Here is a 23,187-nt window from a genome sequence, read left to right as displayed (position 1 = left end):
GGGCCATGGCCACCAGCCAAGCCATCCACTGTTGCCTGTGAGTCTGTACATATCCTCCACTCAGATCACTTTTCATTATACACAATGTGACTGACCATGGGTGCTACCCAAGCTCTGCCCATTGGGGGCACTTAACCTATCACTGCCTTCCAGGACCATCACCTGAGTCGAGCTGTATCTCAGGACAGTTCATTTCTGGCTTGTACCCACATTCATAGCCAGTTATTTGTGAAACAAACTTGGCTTCCTTCCTCTTCTGTCAATTAGTCAAGAGCTGCAGTGGTTGACATGATGGTCTGGGTCACGTGCTCATGCCATGTATTTTTGCTGACCATCTCTCTTTGTGCTAGTGTTGTATATACCACGTCTAATTTAAAATGGATTGTTGATGAGCCCACCCGCCCATATAGCCTGATAGAGCGAACAGAACCCAGCTCAGGATGGACGGTTCTGGCTGCATGGTGGTCACTGGATGTGCCATGGTCCAGTACTCTAAGAAATGTGAGCAACAGGCGCTATTTCTCACCTAGTGTATAATTTTGCACTTCAGAAGGCCTTGTTTCAGAACGTTAGGGATGCACCTTGTGATTTTCTACCAGTGGGTGCCAGAAACCCTATCCTACGTCTTCCCCACCACAGGTACCACTGCAGCCACAGGGTCGTTGGTGTCAGACAGCCCACATGGGAAGACTGCTTGCACTGCAACGTGAGTCTGTTAAAGACTCCTGAGTTGCTCTTGGCCCCACTCAAAGGACAATGTTATACTCTACAGAATTGCTTCATAAGTGAGCCAAAGATGCCTCGGTATGTGAGTCTCTAGGTTGTTCACTCCTCACAGCAACCTGAGACCAATTAGCTCAAAAGCCCACTGATGTCCAAGTCAAATCTTTACGTATACAATTGTATTGTACACCGCTCAAGTGATTTTAGCCACACAGAGTCTGCCTGCTCTGTGCACCTGCCAAACTACATTCAACATCTGATAGCATAGGTAAGCCTGGGGCTATAACAACCCCAAGCCCTGCTCTCCTTTGGCGCTCCCTGACCCAGAGCCTCTCTGCTGTACTGATGAGAGACGTCAGCTAGACCCACAGATCCCTGCTCCCCCTGCAATTCCCTGGCCTTTCTCCCTCCTGTCCATGCAACATAGTTAGGTAGATGGCAGATTTTCTGACCTTTTGTAGCACATCTATTGTAGTATGTGCACTTCTGTGGGCATTTTGATCCTTTTCTCCACCATTTGACCCAGAAAGTTCTGGCATCTCTACTCTAGTTAGTGCACCCAAGATTCCAAGAACTAACCTCTCAGCATGTCAGCATGACCTGCCGAGGGCCTTGCCACAATATTAAATTTTGTATCACAGGAGAGGGCTTTCAGAGACAAACTCCTTCATTCCCTTGATCAAGCAACCTCAGGATCCAGACCCATACATCCTTTCTGGCTCCTGCTGGGACGTGTTGATTAGATCCTGCCTTCTTTCTGGGCTGTTCCAGCTGCGTGTTGCTTTCATTATCGCTCCGCAGTTCTAGGAACGGACCGGGCTTAGCTAAGTTCTTGCTCTGGGTTGCTCATGTGGTTAGAGTCACACAATGGCTGGGCTGGAGTCATCAGGTCATTCCATTATTTCACTTGAGGAAATAACCAGAATAGGAAAAGAAAGAAGCAGAAAACGGACTAGGTGCTGCTTAGAGCTACGGAAAGAGCAGATTGGAGGGGAGAGTTAAGGGATACAGGGTTTCTTTTTGAGATAATAAAATGTTTTAAAATTGATGTGATGGTTATACCACTCTGAATATACGAAAACGACTGAATTCTATACTTTAAATAGTTGAATTGTATGGTGTGTGAATTATATCTCAATAAAGCTGTTACAAGAATAATACAAAGAAAGCGGGGTCAATTCTATGTTTGAGTATCTAAATAGATCTTAACTCTAGAGAGGGAAGCCTACAGAAAGGATGGAGCTATAATTGATAAAGCAAAGCCACTTGTATTTGCCAAGAGGGAGAAGTGCAGGAATTTGTCAGTTACACAGGGACCTTGCTTTTGTCTCACTTTGTCATGGTCTCAGGATGACCTTGTCTGACGTTGGTGGTGCTGACTTCCTGTGGGACGTTCACCAGGAGAATAACGGAGCAGCTGTGACCGCCCGCAAGCCCTGCCATGCCAGTTGTTGGGTGTCAGGGGCTGCATTTGTCCTTTCTCACACGGATTCATTCACGGGAGGTGATGGGGGCCATCCAGTGGGCTTGTGAGCCCCTGATATTGTGTGCCACATTTCAGAATGACGGTGAATAATACAAAGTCCATAGAATTTATTAGACTTTTTAAAGTGGTTTGTAACCAGAAAAATTAAGAAACACTCATCCAACTTAAAAAGTAAAACAAAAACAAAAGTAAAAAAAAACCACCCTGAAACTCCGGACATGTTGGGGACAGTTAGGGAGCAGGATGCAGTAGGCTCTGGAAGCCATGGTGAGAGGAGGAGGAAAGTGGCCCAAAGACACTATGTGTGACGTGAGAGGGCAGCTTGGAGATGGAGCCTAAGCCTGCATTTTCCAGACAGGCCCAAACCAGACTGCTTGAGTTCATGAAACATCTTCAGGGTGAGTCATCAGCGCGGGATACTATACCAGGAGGTATTTTTATAAAAAAAAAAAGGCATTCATTTTCCCTTTTCCCTGAATGGTTTAGTCATTGACCTACACAACATACCTTACGGTTTTCGGGTGCTTTGGAGCTGTGCGTTTGAAGAGTCAGATGTCCTGACCCACAGGCAGGGTCAGGATACAAAGGTCAGTGGTCTCCGTGAGCGACTGAGAACGCGAGGCAGAGCCTGAGAGCCTCCTCCCAGCTGGTATCCCAGCCCAGCTCCCTGACTCACCCCTTTCATCCCTCAGTGAGCTTGGGAGCGTGACAATAAATGGAAATTTTAGAAGCTCACGGCTGAATGTGCTCTGAAGCATTCCTCAGGGGAACAGGAAGTCGCACACCTCATAGGTCTGTGTCTCCGGCGTGTGAGTGTGTTTCCTGCTCTCAGCCAGGAAGAATTTGCTCACAGATCTGCTTGACCCGCAAAAAGCAAGAGATGGGATTTCCTGAAATAGAGCCATCTCTCCCCACTCCTCCTCATGGATAATGTAGTCCTCTGTGCCTACCTGCACTCACTTTGGGGAAACGGAGCGGGAGAGGTTAGTGCTCTCGTAAATGACTACAGTTGGGTTATTTCCAACACAACTCAGGGGCCCTGATTATGATTAGTGACCAAGATTCCAAGTGGGAATATGTTACTCGACACTGAATTTTGTTCCTTCTAAACACAGAACATTAGAAAGCTTCTGTAGAAATAGAGTGATAGCTAATATTTACTGAATACTTACTATTTGCTAAATATGTACTTTATAAACATCAGCTCACACTGAAGCATGGATAATTCAATTACGATTTCCTACTCCATATGTATTGCATAACTATATACTATTATATAGCATTTTACTCACTTGCCCGAAGTCACACAGCTAAAGCTCTAAGACAGTGGTCGGCAGCTGCGGCTCGCGAGCCACGTTCGGCTTTTTGGCCCCTTGAGTGTGGCTTTTCCACAAAATACCATGTGTGGGCGCGCACGTGCAGTGCGATTGAAACTTCGTGGCCCGTGCGCAGAAGTCGGTTTTCAGCCTGGGCGAGTCTATTTTGAAGAAGTACTGTTGCTATTTGGCTCTGTTGACTAATGAGTTTGCCGACCACTGCTCTAAGGAGGAGATGGCTGTTGCATGTTGGGCTCTATGCCTTACTCCTCATTAGCACCACACGGAGGACCAGTATTAGCCATTGTGCTGAGTGTCAGATGCTCAAGGTCGTAGCTCCCGTAACTGCGATGGTGGCTCCATCATTTCTGCTTGTCTCTCCAGCCATCAGCACATGTGTGTCTACAGCTGAAGGAGAAAGGGGACAATCCATGACTTCAGCAGAGTTCTTTGATGTTTAAGGACCTGGAAGAGATTGTTCTCAGGGCAGAAGGTGTGTGGTGGGGGAGGTTCCTAGGGTGGAAGGGGCTGGAGGGAGACTGAATTTGCCAAGAATTTCTGATTTGATCCATGGACGTACACAGATGCTTCAAAAACGAAGCATTCAGTGAAGGATGGCATTGCCTCCTGGAGCCCACACTCCCAGGACATCCAGAACTGGACTCAGGGTCAGTCATGAGTAAAGGCATGAGGGCCTGTGGCTCTTTGGCCTCTCCCCTTCTCCCATCTCTCTTCCCCCAAGGCCTCAAGATCATCAGCCCCATGTTGAGTGCCGCTGGGGCTCATCCTTTCCTCTGCCCCTTGGCAATTCTGCTGATTGTTTGTTCTCTTCTGGGGAAATATGCTCAGTTGCTCTCAAACTGGAAAGGAATGGATGGCAAACCTGCCCAGGCCCCAGTGGCTTGATTGTTAACGTCTGTCGTCCATAAGATTGGCTCTCAATACTTCATGTGCTCTAGTTCATTCTCTTCTACAAATCCAAAAAGGTAGTGGTGGTGGTGGGATTCACCAAGGCACATGGGGCAAGGGGGAGTTAGTGACCTGGGGATAGTGATGGAGAAGAGACTTAATGAGGAGAACAATTGCCATGACCGCAGTGACTGGGAACATGGCAACTCTGTGAAGAGCATGTATGTCTGTCCAAAGCTTTGATCTATGCAAACCCACCCGGCCTTTATTGTTACACAATCTTCTCAGTGCCATCAACACAGAACGTCTTTTTCTTTGTCTAAGCTAACCCTCTATCAGGACATGTCTGGCGTGTTTAGGTCACAGCAATTAAACGCTGAACCCATTGCTTGAGTCAAACAGCAACATCAGTAACAACAACATCAGTAACCACATCACAGCATCACAGCAGCAAATGCCTAAAAAGCACTTGTTACCTGTCAGGCACTACTCCATGCACTTTGAGTGCGTTATGACCTAATTGAATCCTGCAACAATTTTAGGAGCTGGGTAAAATTCATGCTCCCATTTTATAGTTGAAGAAACTGAAGTTCAGAGAGTTTAAGAAACTTGCCCCAAGTCACATGCTTAGATTGTGTGCTGGAGTCAGAATTTGAGCCTAAGTGGTCTGGCCCTAGAGCGCACGTTTTTAGGCAAATGTGTGCTCTGAGTATATTTAGGCTTTGTCCAGCCACCTGGCAGAATATAATGTTTCTGGGCAGCAGTGCACACTGCACGGTTCCCCCAGGAAGCCAGCTTACAATTTTTGTGAAAGGCCAAGAAAAGCATGAGAGCCAATAAACTCTGAATTATAAAATGGAGGTTTTTAATCCTTTGCTCTCCATAAAGTCATATGAAATTCTGGATGTAATTTTTAATTCTCTTGGTCTCAAATTCCACAAATAGAGATAATAATACCGTTCTTGCGTACATCATCAGATTTTGGGAAATAGATGAAACCAGCTTAGAAAGGGCTTGGCAGACTGTGGAGTGTGGGGATGTAAGTGGTTGTTATGGCTCCGTGGAAACCGCCTATCATGGCAGAATGAATGACCAGCAGAGAGTAAGAACATAGTATCATTGTCACGTACAAAGGGCAGCATATTAATTTTTCTACGTCACTGAGAAAATAAAACCCGGATGCATCCCAGCCCTGCAATGGAGGCCTGGAGGAACGGGCTTGGTTCAGAGGACACATTAGCCCTGTCCCATTGTCATAACTTAATTAAGTTCTCTTTGGGAAAAGACCATAAAAGGCCAATGTACTTGGGGCCGTGACGACACTAAATGGAATGGTGAATGTCCATCATCTTCGTGTTTATTCTACTACATTCCTGGCTCTATATCTCAGGAAGCTTCCACAGTGCACAGATAGCAGTCGGACTTGTGAGATTTTGCTCCCATGACAGGCAGGGTCCCAGACAAAACTTTCTTCTTCCAGAAACCAACATGAGTACCTCAAGGCCACAAGTTTAATTTCAATTCACATCAGTGTGACTAAATCTTCTCCTAATGACTGTTCAAAGGCTGGAGAGGAAGACATTGGTCAAGCTGGGACGCTCCCAGGAGACACATCAGCTTCAAATCCCAGCCACAGCAGACACCGTCTAACTGCTTGATGATTCTTTAGGAGACACATGGAAGACATAAGTCATACAGAGTACATTGGAGTGAAGAGTAGGAGAAAACATGTTCAGAAGAAAAACTACCCTGAGAAGCATTCACTTAAAGACATGTCATTAAAAAGTTCTAAGCATTCTTGGAGAAGACACATACATATTCTATATTTGTTGGATAGAATGCTTCAGACTCGATCCATTAGGATCTCTAGATCTCTGAGACCCATCCCTGTAACTGTTTAAAGAATTTCTCTTCTTACTAGTGATTTGTAGGTTTGACCTATCAGTTTTTAATACAATTGTGTTAAATTCTTTGTTGATTTTTCCATATTTTTAAAATAATTTTGCTAATTTAGGGTTTCTATATTTTAAGGATTTTTGCTTGGGCACATACACATTTATACTTCATGATGCTTTATTATTATATATTCCTAATTATCCTTATCAAGATAATTTGCCTTAATCTGGTATCAATATTGCTATATCAGCTTATTTTGGATTATTATTTGCCTAAAACATATGTATCCATCCTCTTAATTTTAACTTTTCTGCATATTTTAGTCTTAGGTGCATATCTTATAAGTTGCATTTTGGATCCTGTTTTATTTTACCTAACATGCTAAGTTTTGCCTTTAAATTAAGTATAATCCATATCTACTTATTGTGATTAATGATATATTTGTATTAATTTCAACCATATAGTTTTATATATTTCATGGAACATTTTTTTCTTTGCCCTTTTTTCTTTTTTCCTTATGTTCTGTTGAACTAAAACTTTTAAAAAAAATATGCTCTTCTTATTTTGTGTGTTGGATTGGAATATATGGATTATATTTTTATTTTCTTAGTGGTCACTACATTTTCCCAACAAACCTAAAGTTATTCAGTATACTCTCTTCTCCTAGCTACCACTACAAATACCTACACCCATGTTGTCCTCCTATTCCCCAATCTTGTTATTGTTATCTAGAGTTTAATTATGTCTTTTAAAATTTACTAAAATAAATTTAGTACTTTTTCAATTAAAAGGTAATAATCATAATAAATTAATATGAACAATGAAATAAAGCAACAAAGTAATAAAAAATAGTAAACACAAAATATTAAAACAAAAGTTTTAAGAAAATATGTGATCACTGTTATTTGTTGAATTTCATTCCATATCTCTATTCTTTTTTTAATATGTTTTTTAAAAATATATTTTTATGGATTTTTTACAGAGAGAAAGGGAGAGGGATAGAGAGTTAGAAACATCGATGAGAGAGAAACATCGACCAGCTGCCTCCTGCACACCCCCTACATGGGATGTGCCCGCAACCAAGGTACATGCGCTTGACCAGAATCAACCTGGGACCTTTCAGTCTGTAGGCTGATGCTCTACCTACTGAGCCTAACCGGTTAGGGCTAAATATGTTTTTATAGAGAGAGGGGAGGGGAGAGGGAGAGAGAGATAGAAACATCAGTTGGTTGCCTCCTGCTCATTCCCTACTGAGAATCGAGCCCAAAACCAGGCATGTGCCCTGACCAGGTGACCAACCTCTTGGTGCATGGTCTGACACTCCACCATCTGAGCCACACCAGCCGGGCACCATATCTCCATTCTTGCTTTTCTTCTTTCAGAGGCACATTCCCTGGAAGTGTTTTTAGGGAACTCTGTGGATGGTACACTTCCACAACTTTTACAAGTGTGAAAATGCCATTATTTCTCTCCCACTCTTTAATAATAGTTTAGCTGGGTATAAACTCCAAACCTGATGGCTGTTTTTCCTTTCTTCTTGAAAGACATCTTTGAGCAGACTACGGTCTAATTTTTATTCCTTTCTAGGTAATTTCTTTTATCAGCCTCAAAATCTTTATGATTTTATTTTTATTTGATTTTATTTCCTTTATCTGTTTTATCTTTATATGCTACAATACTTATCTTTCTGGGTGTGAATTCATCTCTGTTCTTGGTATTTAAAATCCTTTTTAAAACTAAGGACTTTATGTTTCTTAATTCATGTCAAATTTTTTTCTAATACTGCTGCTTTGCTACCATTTATTCTATCCTTTTTATGGAACTCCTTTTAGACTTATGCTGAGTATTTAAATTATCCTTGATGCCACTGAACCGGACTTTCTTTCCTTAGTGTTTTTTTTAAAATTTTTTGTGTCTTTCTATCATGTGTCCTTGTTTAAATTCTGTTAGATGCAGAGGGCTCTTGTCCCCTTATAAATATGGCATCAGTGTCCAAAGACTGTGGTGTTTTTCACATGAAAATAAAGCGGATGTCTCCATTGTACAACTAAAGTCGTAAGGTGAAGATCAAAATCCCTTATTTAAGCAAACATTGCATTACATTTGGGGCTCAAGTAACTCTTTAGCATGCCATGCAGCCACCATTCCAACCTGACCTAAGGCCTCCAGCCACACGTCTACAACTTGCACGCGCTTCCTCCTTTTTAGTGTAAAATAGACAATATTTTTTTATGACTTCCAGTCTTTTCATTTGCTATTTCTTTCCTCCTGGGGTGCCTGAGCATCTTCTGAGGCCCACTTTAAAAGTGACAATTCTGTGGAAACTTTCCCAGTTTCATCAGAATAAACAGTTCTCTCCTTGCTCCCATGAATTCTATAAAATTACAATATATTGAAATTTCCTGCTTATAAGTGTATTTTCCCAGGGAGACTTTAAGAGCTATTTGAGGGCAAGAAATAACCGTTTCTGTATATCTAGCTTTTAGTTCATTGCCAGTCAAAAGTTGTCATGGAAATTTTTTTGGATGAGTTTTCAATGACAGAGAATTCATTCTGGTTTAAAACTAATCTCTCTCTCTCTCTCCTTTTTTGATTTGTATTCTGGACCACCCTCCACAGACAAGTTGAAGCTGCTTTTGATTTTTTACTGCTAATTTTTTTTTTTCCTCCCAGGAGATTGCAGTCACATCCTGCAAAGAGGAAGCAGCAAACCCAGTTCTTTCCTCTCATTATTTGGGCACTGACACTTCTTTTGCAAATGACTGGATTCAGCAAGACCCCAGCCCTTCACCTGGATTATTATTGGCCTAAAACATATGTATCTGTCCTTTTAATTTTAACTTTCCTGCATATTTTAGTCTTAGGTGCATATCTTGTAAGTTGCATTTTGGATCCTGTTTTATTTTACCTAACATGCTGAGTTCTGCCTTTAAATTAAGTATAATCCATATCTACTTATTGTGATTAATGATATATTTGTATTCATTTCAACCGTATAGTTTTATATATTCCATGAACCATTTTTTCTTTTTTCCTGATGTTCTGTTGAGCTAAAACACTTTTTTTTTTAAAATATGCTCTTCTTATTTTGTGTGTTGGATTGGAATATATGAATTATATTTTTATTTTCTTAGTGGTCACTTTATATTTTCTACATTTTCCCAGCAAGCCTAAAGTTATTCAGTATACTCACTTCCCCTGCCCCATTTTGATGCCAACAAGTGGTTTTGATCGATTAACACTCAACTCGTCAAAAATGTGTTGTGCAACACAGAACCCATGTCCAAGAGGTCTTGCGAGATTTCCAAAGCTTTTCCCACACACTTTTTCTTCTAACCCTCGAAAAAAAGAACCAGTGTTTTGCCAAAAAAACAAATGATCTCAATTCTCAAAAAGGACTGTTCTTGCACAGGAATCTTCAACCCACAAGAGTTCATTTTGGGCCTAATCTTGGCCAACACTTGCTTCCATGAAGCCTGTGCCTCTGGCCCTAAGTAACCAAACTGAGCAGCATCCCCTCGTCCCCATGCCTCCAGGATGCTGGCCTGGGGTCAGGATGGAGACAGCCAGGGCCCTGAGTGGGCAAGTGGCTCCGGGAACTGTCACAGGATGTACAGACTGTAAATGCTGCCCAGTGGCTGGTGGGGGTCAAAACCTCCATTTGCCACAGGCCAGGGAAAGACTGTTTTCTTTTTTAAGCAAAATGAGGACTGGCTGGACTTTATCCTATATTTTATCTTGCGAGGAGAAAAAGGCAGAAACACAATTCCAGGATAAAAAACTCCGTTTATTAACTACTGGAACAATTTAATGTAAAACCTAAGGTGTTCAATCAGTAAAATGCCTTTAAAATGGTTTTGTAGAAAGAAAACAAACAAAAAAGAAAAAATTATTTCAAAGAAAAAAACATATGAAAATGTGTATGACTTATAGAAATAGGAGAAGTAACTTAGTTATATGATATGAGTTAGTTATGTTTTAAGTGTGATAATTAGGATGTTCAAGGCTTCCTTTACTTGAGGATGGTCAAACTGAGGGAAATGTACTGTGTCTTCCCCATCACGCCAGCATCCGTGTCACTGCCAGAGATCAGTCTTTTCTGGAACATTATAAGGGCCTCCCAGAATCTGATATGTGCCTTCTCAGAGGCATCAAGCCTGCCATTGTCAGAGAACTTTATATAAAGTGCAGACTTGCTCCTGCCAGTCTGTTACCAAAACTTTTTAATAGGGTCCCACTTAAAGTATTTCACCTTGACCTTAACAGCCCATGATGACTTGCTGCAGACAGCACAGCACTCCACACCCGGCCAACTTATACTCCTTACGATCCAGGCTCAGGGAAATAGCTTCTATACAAGATTATTAACAAGCCAGTAAACATTATTAAAGAACAAAGGAAGGACTGTAGAGATATGTTAAAAACTGACCATTAAAAATAGACAGGTATTGATAGTACCAGAAATGAAAATCATAGTCATTGAAATTAAGCCCTCAAGAGACAGTTTAAATGGCAGAGATTAGTGAATTGAAAATAAAGCAGGGCAGATCACCCCGAGAACCTCACCAAGAAGTGAAGAACTGAGATGCTGAGAGATATGGGAAAGAGAAAATAAAAAAAAAGAAAGAAAGAGAAGATCAAACATTTGTCGCATCACAACTCTCAAAGGAAATAGTATAGTCAGAGAGAGGCAAATTTGAAGAGATTATGATGGGTAGTTTTCCTGAATTGAAGGAATACGTAAATCCAGAGCTTGATCAATTGCAGCTTGAAAAACATAAACCCAGGCAAATTAAAAAAAAAAAATTTAAGCGTATACCACTGTAAAATACAACTGTAAAATTACCAAAGAAAAAATCTTAACAACAATTAGAAAGAGAAGACAGATGACTTTGAAAAGAACAAAAATTAGACTAACAGAAGGCTTCCCATCAACAAATTAAAGAGAAAATGTCTTTAAAGTATGGAGGGAAAATAATTGTCATTTTAGAATTATGATTTAATGGTAAAGGTAAAAAATGTTATTTTTGGACAAAGGGGAATTTACTACTCACAAGTCTATTATTGGATTACTCCAGTAAGAAGTAATATTAATTTTTTAAAGGGGATGAAAAGTAGAGATGAACTGGAATGTTATTTTAGGGATAGGATGCACGTTGCCCAACTATCAGATTAGGGCTCCTGACAAAGAGGAAATATATTGTTGGGGGAGTTCGTTAGAAGTTCTGGCTTCAATTTTCTATCATTTCAACATTTTCTCAGACAGAAGAAAATATTTATTTAGCTTCTGCCACACTAAGTTATGATTTCTAGAAGCTAGGTGTCTTCAATACATTGTGGAATTTAACAGACACTTTGTTTCAAAGTAGAACTTGGAGGGACTTTGATTAAATTCTAGAAATATCTTAGCAGAATAATTTTATGGCAAAAACACTGTTTCTTCATCTTTAGTTCTGTATTCGTAATTTATAATCCACTCCTAAGTTTCATAAGAATTACTTTAGGGACCATTTTTATCATTGACAGGAATGTAGAAAGAGCGTGACACAGCATAAGCAAGGCTGTTTTTAAGTCCCCACATATTAGCAAGTTTATAAACTTGGGCAAATTACTTACTTTAGGGATCATTTTTATCATTGACAGGAATGTAGAAAGAGCATGACAGCATAAGCAAGGCTATTTTTAAGTCCCCACATATTAGCAAGTTTATAAACTTGGGCAAATTACTTAATTTCTATGAACTTAATCTTTCTCATTTGTAATATGGAGACAATAATCATTTCCTCTCTGAAACGTGATAATGATTAAGGGGACTATTGTATGTGTACTTTCCCCAGATACATGTCATATGAGAGACCCCAACACTGCCTCCCAGGGGAATTGTTCCCTGGGACACAGAGGTCTACCTCACCATGACACTTGTGTGAGTGCACAGCAATCCCCGGTCATCCCCCCAGGACCCTGCCCATTCCCTCCACCTCTTCCAGGAGCCTGAGACTTCAGGTCATGGGAAATGTGTCCCAGACCACTTTGCTTGACTTGATGCAATCTAGGTCAGATGATGTGGCTACTGAGTGTATCAGAAGGAAGTCCTCATCTAGGATGAGCATAGTCAGACAATTTCTGCTCATGAGCATCATGCATTCTAAGCTACTGAGTTTCCCAACAGGAATGTATCATAGAAGTGTGGCTTTCCTCCCCGTTCTGGTCAGTTTCCACCATAGTATCCGTGACTCATATAAATAAAACAAAAGTTCCCCTCATGAGAACTAATGTTTTTCTCACGACCCTCACCTATACTTTGCCTAACCCAATGATGTATGAATTTAGCTTTCTGAAGAAAAGCCACTTACGTACTAATTTAGTTCAGGAGAAAGAAATTCTGTGGCATCGTCTTGCAGTAAAGTGCCCTGTACAATGGGTTCTGTGGCTGATATATGAATGAGACCTGGGTGGTCCATTAGCCTCTCCAGTTTACTGGCAAGATAAGAGTATTTGTTTATATATTCTTATGATGTAAAATGACATGGAGGAAAGAGAGGGAGAAGGAATAAAGTGAAGAAGCCTTGCTTACAGCCTGAGTTAGGCACAGTGGAGATCCTGTGCAGGTGCTATCAGGCTCCCATTTCACAGATGAGGAATCAGCCACGCAAAGAGGAGATCACTTTAATGCTATAAATCCAGTGCTTTTTCTACTACACAATATTGGGATATTATAATTCATTCAGCTCTCAGTTTCTGTTGTAGAAGAAGCTCTGTGAGCCACAGTTTGGATACTCAAAGTACATAATCCCTGTCCTTTAAGCACTTATGGCCTAGTAGGAGTCAACTATTATGTGCTGATTGGTGAATGGATAACAAGCCAGTGGTTCTCAAAGGTGGGCAGCCTGGCCTTCCTAGAGCACATTTAGAAATCTTCTCCTTCTGCTCTCTGCTATGGTGCAGGAACGGCCCTCCTTCCAAACAGAATCTACTGCTCCCCTGCAGCTGGATGCTTCTCACCATCTCAGTGGCTCTGACCTTTGAGTCTTCCCCACTGTCTCTGGTTTTGTCAGGGATCATCCTAGCATCAAACAAATATTCCTCACTATCTCCCATCTTGGAGAAACAACACTTGATCCCCAAATTCCTGAAGCTATAGCCCTACTACACTGAAATGCTTTGGTTAAGTTGTTCCTCAGCTTAAATGTTATAAAACTACAGGCCACCTTAAAAAAAATTTAACTTGAGAGAGAAAAGAAGAAGAAGGAGAAGGAGAAGAAGAAGAAGAAGAAGAAGAAGAAGAAGAAGAAGAAGAAGAAGAAGAAGAAGAGGAGGAGGAGGAGGAGGAGAAAGAGAAGAAGAAGGAGGAGGAGGAGAAAGAGAAGAAGAAGGAGGAGGAGGAGGAGAAGGAAGAAGAGGAGGAGGAGGAGGAGGAGGAGGAGGAGGAGGAGGAGGAGAAGAAGAAGAAGAAGAAGAAGAAGAAGAAGAAGAAGAAGAAGAAGAAGAAGAAGAAGAAAGGTAGTGAGACACATCTATTTGTTGTTCCACTTATTTTTATTCATTGGTTGATTCTTGTATGTGCCCTGACCAGGGATCGAACCCACAACTTTGGTGTGTCAAGACAATACTCTAACCAACTGAGCTACCCTGCCAGGGCTCCACAGACCTTCTTTGTGTCCTTATATAATCGACCTCTCAGTTCAAGCTGCAGGCATCCTTAGATACCATAGAAACAGCAATATAATTTTCTAAATGGGCCATGATATAACAAGTGTTGGGAAGCATCCATCAAGGTGAACAACATGCTTCTCTAGCAGCACACAAAGTCATCCAAGAAAGAGATAAAGTGCAGTGTTATCTGGGATTCCATCACCAACAGACACCTGGTAACAGGGAGCCCTCAGGGAAACCCCAAGATCCCATTAGTACCCTTCCACTTCAGACAGTGGTCTCATCTCTCCACATCTGCAATAATCATCATGATTGACACAATCATCACCATGCACTAGTTGATGTGCTGATTGAAAAACTATACAAGGATCTAGTCTATGAAAGCAAGTGAAAAGTGCAGGATGATTATGGAGATGTCTAGCAGCTTGGGTCCTGGTGAAAGAACATGGAGGAGAAGGCCAGTAGTTTGCTTCTGGCAAAGTCGAGTCTGGCTTTGAGAAGGAAAAAGTGAATCAGAGCTTTAGAATTTAGAGCTGGAAGGGAACTTGGTTGTTATCTAGCCCTATATTTCTAAATGTTTCTCAAAATTTCTGTCTCAAGATGCTCAATTACAAAAAAATTCTCTAATCAATTATGTTTGGAAAATATAGAAAACCACATCCCCCTGAGATTTTCCAAACATAACTTGGCCATTAAATGCTGCTTGTCATCTGACAAATCTAATATTATGGAGAATTCATTCTGAGAATCAATGATCTAGTCTTATCAGTATGTATCACAAAGAGTAAACTGAGGTTCGTGAAAACCAATTTACCCAAGGAGAGATGCAGAGCTAAAGACCTGACTCCCAATTTCAGTGCACTTTATAAAGTGACCTATATCACAATGTAAATTAAAAAAATACTAATAATGATCATGCATAATATAATTAAAAGTATATATCTAATTACTATTTACTTATCAAAGCATTAAACCTATACACTTGAGAAAAACACTCAACAAAAGGATTTTTGAAAACTCTCAGTCAAGTAGCAACTCCCATTACTGATCCCATTCTGGGTACTGGTGATTACTTTTTCTCTCAACCTATACTTTCAGCATATTTAGTTTTCCATTTGCTTGCTTGTGATATAACAATTAATAATAATTTAGCACATATGATGTTCTAGGCACTGTGTGAAGGGCTTTGTATGCATTTTCTCCATTAATTTTAATAATAATTCTGTAAGTTAATTGACATTATCACTCCATTTGAAGCTGAAGATGCTGAAACCCAGAGAAGTGAGGAGCGTGGCCAAAGTTACAGCTCATAGGTGAAGGAGCTGAGTTTCTGACCCAGGTCTGGCTGATTCCAAAGCTTATAGTCTTAATCAGTATCTTTTAATACTACTCAGGAAGCTATGTGGATTTAGAAGTTTCCACACTGACATCTCAAGTGCTCCAAATCACCAACCCCCAGTAGAAAAAGCAAGTGATTCAATGGCTAAAGAATTCATACTAAGGCACTGACATGTTGAGCAAGGCTCTGGGCTGTTATTTATTCTATGACTTCTATAAATCATGCAGCCTTAAGAAAGAGGTAGAACTTTATATAGTCAGTGTTGAAAAAGACCACAGAGGCCAGAGTGGCATCATCAGTAGGTTAGGTCTGTGACCGACCACCTACTTTGTCATCACTTGACCAACTGAGTAAGAAAGTTAGGAGATGAGAGAAAACATCAAGGACCTACATGCAAACATAAAAGCATGCTATTCTTTGCTTCCCTTTTCTTGGTGAGTTTTTTTGGAATGCTGTGGGAAAAGACTCAATTCCTGAAGCTCCATGGACTACTGAGACAAATATAGATATTTGAACTAACTCTTGCTAAGAAATCATAATTCAGAAAGACACAGACCCTAATATAATTGTACTTGTGAATTTAATTTGGTTTTCTTTTATTTTTTCTAAGTGAAATTGCCTCAGAAAATTGGAGAGCCATCTCATTTTCCATGTGTAGAATTTATTAGGTATGAAAATGATCCCTCCAGTCAAGGCAGAAATCTGTGGCTAACCTTTAAGGGGAACTAATAGCAGAGTTATTAACTCTTCTATTTGCAAAGTGCTCCATCACCGAAAACCATGATCGCATCCATTTCCTCTTTTTGACCCTCACAAGAGCCTTTGAAAACTGGCAGGGCAGCTAGTATGAGTACTTTTCTTATTCATTCATTCATTCATTCATTCACTCATTCATCTATTCACCAGCTACTACGTATTGAGTGTCTATTTTGTTCCCTCTCACAACTGAACCTGGCAGGACAGGGCCAGCTGGGCTTTCCCTGTTCCCTTCCCCGCTGCAGGACTTGGAGTAATAGATCAGGGCAGCCCTCTGCTTGGGCTGGCACCGACCCTGGGGAGGGGAGACAGCTGCTCGCCTCCTTCTATCTCGGCAGCGCACTGCCAGAGACCCGATGGAGGGCTCCAAAGGGGATGCATCAAGTGTCCTAGTGCTGAGTTGTGCCCCTTGGCTGCCACAGACATGAGGCTGGCAGGATGGGGCCAGCAGGATTTGGGAATGAAATCCAATCCGCCCTTTGATTGGGTTGCTGTGGGCCTTTGGATCTTGGGAGGGGAGCTAGCTGCTTGCCTTCTTGCTCAGTGCTCCCCCCACACCCCGACCCTGAAGGGAGGCTCTGAGGGGGTTGTGCCAGATGTCCCAGTTCTGAGCTGTGTGCCTTTTCTCTTGAGAGGCTGCACCATCAGGAAGGTGTCAGTGGGGCTCGGAGGAATAGATCAAGCCTGCCTCCACCACTTGGCGTGGTGCTAGCCCTTCGGAGAAGAGAGAGCTGCTTGCATCCTATTCCTGCAGCACACCGCCAGAGGCCCTGATGGAGGGATCTGAGGGGTTCGCGCCAAATGTCCCCGTTCTGAGTTGCACTTCTTTCTCCATGTGGAATTGCGCTTGGCAGGCTGGTGGGAAAAGATTTTAGGAATGGGGATCCAGGCAGCCTTTTTTTGGGGGGGGGGTGCAGTGCCACGGGAGGGGTGCCAGTGCATGCCTCCCCCTAGCTCTGCAGCTTCCTGCTGTCTGAGACCCTGACAAGGGAGCCTTCCCTTGGGGGTGGTGCCCGCCTAACCTGTGGGAAGGCGTGAAAGACTGGCCCTTGTTCCCAAGCCACTCAGCTCAATGATTGCCGAAGTCTGAATACAGTTTCTCCAGGAAAAACATACCTCAGGTCCCGGTTGGGTGCAGCCAATAGTCCTTTATGTCACACTTGAGCTCGGCCGGCCGGGTGGTGTCACCAATATTTGGAGGACAGTGTTAGTGCACTTTCTCCAGCTGGTGCTGTAAGAATAGATGTGCTGGGCCCTGGGGGATGGCACCTGAGGGTGGTGTGGGATGTTGGGTCAGGACCAGGACCTCAGAAGCCTACCTTCCAGATGTCCGAAGCTAAGCCACCCACATCTTCTCTTTATGGCTTCTGTATACCCTGAGTCTCCTTCCCTCTACCAGAGCCTCCGGTCAGTGCCCAAGAGTGAGTCCCTGTGCATTAGCCCTAGATCACCTGGGATTCAAGCAGACGCCCTCTTCTTTCCAGTGGACAAAGTCCTCACGTATTTTTGCTGCCAAATGCTATGCAGGCTCTTCCTCCGAGCCCTGGTGCTCGGGTTCAGGGGTCCCAGCATGGGGCTGAGACCACTTTCCTCCAGGAGGGACTCTCATAGCTGCAATATTTCTCCGGTTTCACAGACAGTGCCCCTGGGTGCAGGGACCAGTCCTTCCCAGTCAGTCTCCATCCTTCTTATCAGTCTCTGTGTGGCTTCTTTTTTTTCCAATCCTTGGGTATAATACTCCTGTTCAGGTGTAATTCTGTTGCGCAGTGGGAGGGGCTGGGCAGAGCGTGGAGGATGGGCCAAGACCAGCCCCTGTGCCCACTGCAGCCTCGCGGCCCACAGGTCCTTTCAAGGTGCACAAATTCATGCACTGGGCCCCTAGTAATGAATAAAATAACATGAAATGGGAAAAGGAAAACAGAAAGAAAAATAAAAGATAAAGGAGAAAAAATAAAATAAAAAGAGAGAAATAAGAGATATGAAATTAAAAAAAACCCCACAAAAAATACAAAGGAAAAAATAAAGAAATGGTTTTAAAAAATAGACAGGATGTCCCCCCAAAATATATAACCACTTTGAATGGTTATAAAGTCAGTGTTTATAACATACAATTCATTTTCAAAATGTAACTGAATCTACAGAAATGAATATATTTTTTTTTGTGTCATTGCTTGTTTTCAAACTAATACCATTCTGGTCCAGGCACCACTGATAAATCGAACCAATAGAATCACCCTCAATTCACTGACTGCTGCTGGCTTTGTACTGTAAACTTTATCTTTTATGTATCCCCATAAAAAATGGCTAGTTGTACTTTAGGGTAAATTTTCTTTGTTCAAAAAATAGTCTGGCTTCACCCTTTACTTCAAATCAGTTAAATCTAAAAACAAGTGAAAATTGAGTGAGTTACCAGCTGTTAAAGTGTGTATTTGGTAACTGGAGTTCCTGTCTCCATATTTTGTGCCTGCTGCTTTGGAGATGCTATTTATGATGCTCGTAGAATTTTGATTTGATGCTGTTCGAATCTGGCCATTTGCTTGCCAGTCCTGGGCCTTCCAGAAGGTTCTCTGGTGCAAGGCCATGTCAGTTGCTGTCCCTGCTTGGCCGGAGCAACCTGACTGAAGCTTGGCAGGGCTGAGCCTCAGGTAGTACAGAGGCTGGTTCTGCTTCTGGTCTTGCACCTTGAATGACACTTCTCTCAGGTGCTCTCTCTCCATCTAAGGAACTGGACTCTTTGGGGCTATGTGGGGCCCGGCTGGAATGTTTGGGGTGGTTCCCATAGCTTGTAATAGGGGGCCAGGCACTTCCTCTCCTCCCCAGGGACACACTGGCTGAACTCACAGGGAAGTTTGGCTTGGTTCCCCATATGCAGCCAAATGGCCAGGGACATGACTGTCTCTCCCCTGGACAGAAGCCCACCCCAGAGACACGTTCGCAATGCCTCAGCTCTGCCTGCCTGCCCGCCCCCCCCAATGCCACACCAAGTTGGAGGGGTTAAAAAAATATTAGCCCCTCTCGGCACTCAAATATTTCAGAACAGTCAGCCCCCACTGGGCAGGGCCTCCACCCAGGCTCCAACCCGACCAAATGGCCAGCTTCTCTGCACCATCAGGCCTAGCCATACAGGTGCCATTTCCAGCCCAGAGCTGCTCCCCTTTGTCTGGGGTTGCAACAGGACGGACAGACCCAGTGTTCTGCAGGTGGCGGGAGGGGTGCTGCCCATTCTTCCAGGTGGGCAAGACCGATCCTCTTTCCCAAGCCACACTGTCCCACCCCCTTCTGGCTCTCTGCCCAAAGTTCGTCCAGCGAATAATGGGCTCCTCAAATTCAATGCTGGGTGTGCCAATCAGATCCCTCCACCGGTCCTGAGTGTGGCCCCTCCCACGGACACAGATTGGAGCAAATTTCCCAAGCTTATGTAGTAGCAAAGAAATCCAAGACTTATTGATGTTTTCAATCTATTAGTGCTTCATCACTTTAAAGCTGAATAATATATGGATATACTACATTTATTTATCCATCTATCAATTGATGACATTTTGTTTGTTTCTATTTTTTAGCTGTAAAGAACACTACTGCTATGAACAATTGTGCATAAGTTTTTGTGTGGACATATGGTTTCACTTCTCTTGGGTAGTGAGTGGAAGTACTAGGTCATAAGGCAACTCTGTTAACTGTTTGAAAGATGGCCAAATTGCCTTGCACAACTGCACCATTTTACATTCCCACAATAGCAGTATGAAGATTCCAATTTCTTCATTTCCTCACCAGCACTAAGATTTTCTTTCTTTCTTTTAAAAAAATATTACAGCTATCCTTGTGGATATCTCATTGTGCTGTTTCATGAGTGGTATCTCATTGTTTTGATTCGCATTTTCCCCGTGTCTAACGATATTGAACACCCTTTCATGTGCTTACCGGCCATTTTATATCTTTTTTTGGAGGAATGAATAAATATTCTGCCCATTTAAAAATTGGGTTGTCTTTCTTTTCAGTTCTGGATACTATATTCTGGATACTATACCCTAAACAGATGTACGTGTTGCAAATATTTTCCCCAATTTTGTTCCTTGTTATATGTAAAATTATAAATCTGAACTAACTGTATATATACGCTCTACTGCACATCGCTTCTTCCTCCTTCTTTATCTGACAGCACTCTCTTCTTCTCTTGAATCTATACATTTCTAGCTAATCATCCTTCAGTCTCTCCCTCCCCCGCAATGCCCCATGCCCTTGCGTCCAGAATGAACATGTGACCCAAGATAGGCCAATCAAAATCCATTACATAATTTTTCACTCTGGTTGGAAGTTAAAGATTCTTTTCCTCTCCGCTGGCAAACCTGTGAGTATATAACAACAGAACTGCTTTCTTCGTGTTCCCCACATGACAAAATCCTTTTGACAGAAGAGAATGAAATCCACAAGCAGAGAAACAGAGTGAAGAGGAACAGGAATGTAGCTCTGTCAAGATCCCCATTGCATTTGCTCCCAGCTATACCCCCGCCCTTCCTTGTTATGAGAACAAATAAAGTTCTTTTAAATTTTGATTGAATTGGAGTTAGATTTCTGACACTTTAAATTTAATACTTCCTGACTAATGCAGTTGTATATGCCTTACAAAAGACATGACCAGCAAGTCTTGCATAGGAAGGGTTTGTAATACTTAGTCTGTGGAAAGAAATGCAAGGAAAATACCATCATGAGAAATGGGATGAAAATGTTTGAGTTTATGGGAAAGAGGCTCGTAGGAAAAAGAGTCATTGCAAATAGTTGCAATGAATAGTGCCGGGAGCCGGTCCATCCTTGCTGCTTGACACAGTCGCTGCAAAGAAGAAACATCTGCACAGCATATGTTTCAAGGGACCTGGCGTATATGGCATACTGTTCTTAATATGTTTGCTCCCCTTCTTGGCGCTATGTGTTTTAACCAAGGTCACCTCTCCGAGAAAGGTTGTTTTCCCAGGTAGGGATTTTTCCCTGAAGTTAAGGAGGGGATAAAACCTCTTAACTAAGTGCCAGGTGGGTAGTTAATCACTTTAACTACAAACAATCACCCTTAAGCTACATAATCTTTACTCCCTGGGATGGAGATAAGAAACGCCCTAACCTTTGTAATAGAAATTGACAGGATTAAAATCAACTGGTATAAATACAGATGTAACAAGACAACAAGACAGAGAACCTAGAGAGAGAACCAAGAGATAGGACTTGGCTGGAGATCCTAGACAGAACCTAAAGACAGAACCTGGACACAGAACCTAGCAAGAGAACATGGCTGAAGAACCTAGAGACAGAACCTAGCAAGAGAACATAGCAAAAGATCCTGGACAGAACGTAGGGACAGAACCTAGAGACAGAACCTAGAGAGAGAACCTAGGGAGAGAACATGGCAAAAGATCCTGGACAGAACCTGGCTACAGAACATGGCAGGAGAACCTGGACAGAACCTGGATGGAGAACCTGAGGAACCTGGCTGGAGAACCTAGCGAGACAACATGGCAAGAGAACCTGGACAGAACCTGGCTGGAGATCCTGGCTAGAAGTCCTGACTAGGCTGCTGACCAACTGAAGGCTGTCTCCGTGTCATTCCTTCTTTGCCGACTCCGTCCACACCTTTGGGGACCCCTGGACCCGCTGGGGTTGGACCCCAGCAGAATAGTAGATGGCAATGAATCATACCATAGGAATTGATTATATGAAATGACAAGTAAAACAGTCCAAAGGTATGGAAGACGTGGAGTCTTATTTTTCCTTCTAGAGTTAATAGCTCAGGTGTAAGGAATATCTTGACTAATAATCTGGGAGATTAGGTAAGTAAATGATAAAAAAAAAAAGGAAAAAAAAGAATGGAGAATAGGAAAATTTAACAACACTAGCAGTTAAGCTGTTATATTTTTAACTTGAAAATGACAAGTAAATATTCTATGGCTAAATAAACAAATCTTACATGAGTTTTAAGTGTTCTTACAGTGTTTTTTGTATACTCTGTGCTTCTGGGTGAACTTCATTCCAATCTGAGAGGAGCTTCTATTTTCTCTCCTCAATTAAAAGTGTTTAATATTAGTATCTCCTGAACTCGAGTACTTCTTGAGAAAAGGCCAGATGGACCATATCTCTGTTGTTTTCATGATGTTAGTTACTTATTGCTGTGTAAGAAATTACCCCAGAGTGGCTTAGAACAGCAAACATTTACCTCACAGTTTCTGTGGGTCATGGGTTTGGGTGTGGTTTAGCTAGTTCAGGGTTTTCCATGAGGTTGCAGTCAAGATGTCTCCCAGGCTGCAGTCATCTGCTGTTGGGACGTCTCAGTTCCTCATCTGGGACTCTTAGTAGGTCTACGGGAATGTCTTCCCAGTATGGTGCCTGGATTTCCCTAGAGCGAATAATCAAAGAGAGAGATCAAGATGAAATATCTTTTATGATTTACCATCACAAGTCACACTCATTTATTTCTGCCACATTGTATTTGTTAGCATGACCCCATTTTTAATAGGGGGAGGGGATTTAATGTCCCCAACTCTTGAAAGGATTAGTATAAAAAAATTGTAGAAATATTTCAAGACCATGACAGGTAGTAAATATTAAAGACTAGTGACCCAGTGCACAGATTCGTGCACATTGAAAGGAAATTAATTAGAAAATGGCTGGTGGGGCGGGACTGGGCGAGATGGGCCAGACACACCCTGGAGCCAACCTGCTGTGGTCCCTTCCCAGTGTCTGTGAAATGAGCAGGGTCCCTCCAGCAAGTGGGGTCCCTCGGCCTGGCCTGCAGGGATCAGGCCAAAACTGGCTCTCCGACATCACCCAAGGGGTCCTGGAGTACAAGAGGGCACTTTGCAAAGTTGCTGTGGTACAGGGTGTGGAACGCAAATGCAAGTGTGCTGTAAACCAGATTTGGGGCGGACAGTGCCCCAGCAACAACATAAGCCATGGCTGAAGGTGGAATTGCGTAGTCCCAAGAGGAATCAGGCTCCCTCCTCTCTGGTTTCGGGGTGTGTCACCTGAGAACCGACACTACCACTGCAGCTCCGCAGCTCCTACATTGAACGTCTGGCCCCTGGTGGTTAGTGTGCGTCATAGCGACTCATTGGACAGTCAAACATTTT

Source organism: Myotis yumanensis, unplaced genomic scaffold (assembly GCF_028538775.1).
Source record: "Myotis yumanensis isolate MYYU_CA2020_CCGP unplaced genomic scaffold, mMyoYum1.0.hap1 SCAF_9, whole genome shotgun sequence".
Classification (NCBI taxonomy): domain Eukaryota; kingdom Metazoa; phylum Chordata; class Mammalia; order Chiroptera; family Vespertilionidae; genus Myotis; species Myotis yumanensis.
The sequence above is the reverse complement of the archived record's forward strand: the minus strand, read 5'-3'. Positions refer to the sequence as shown.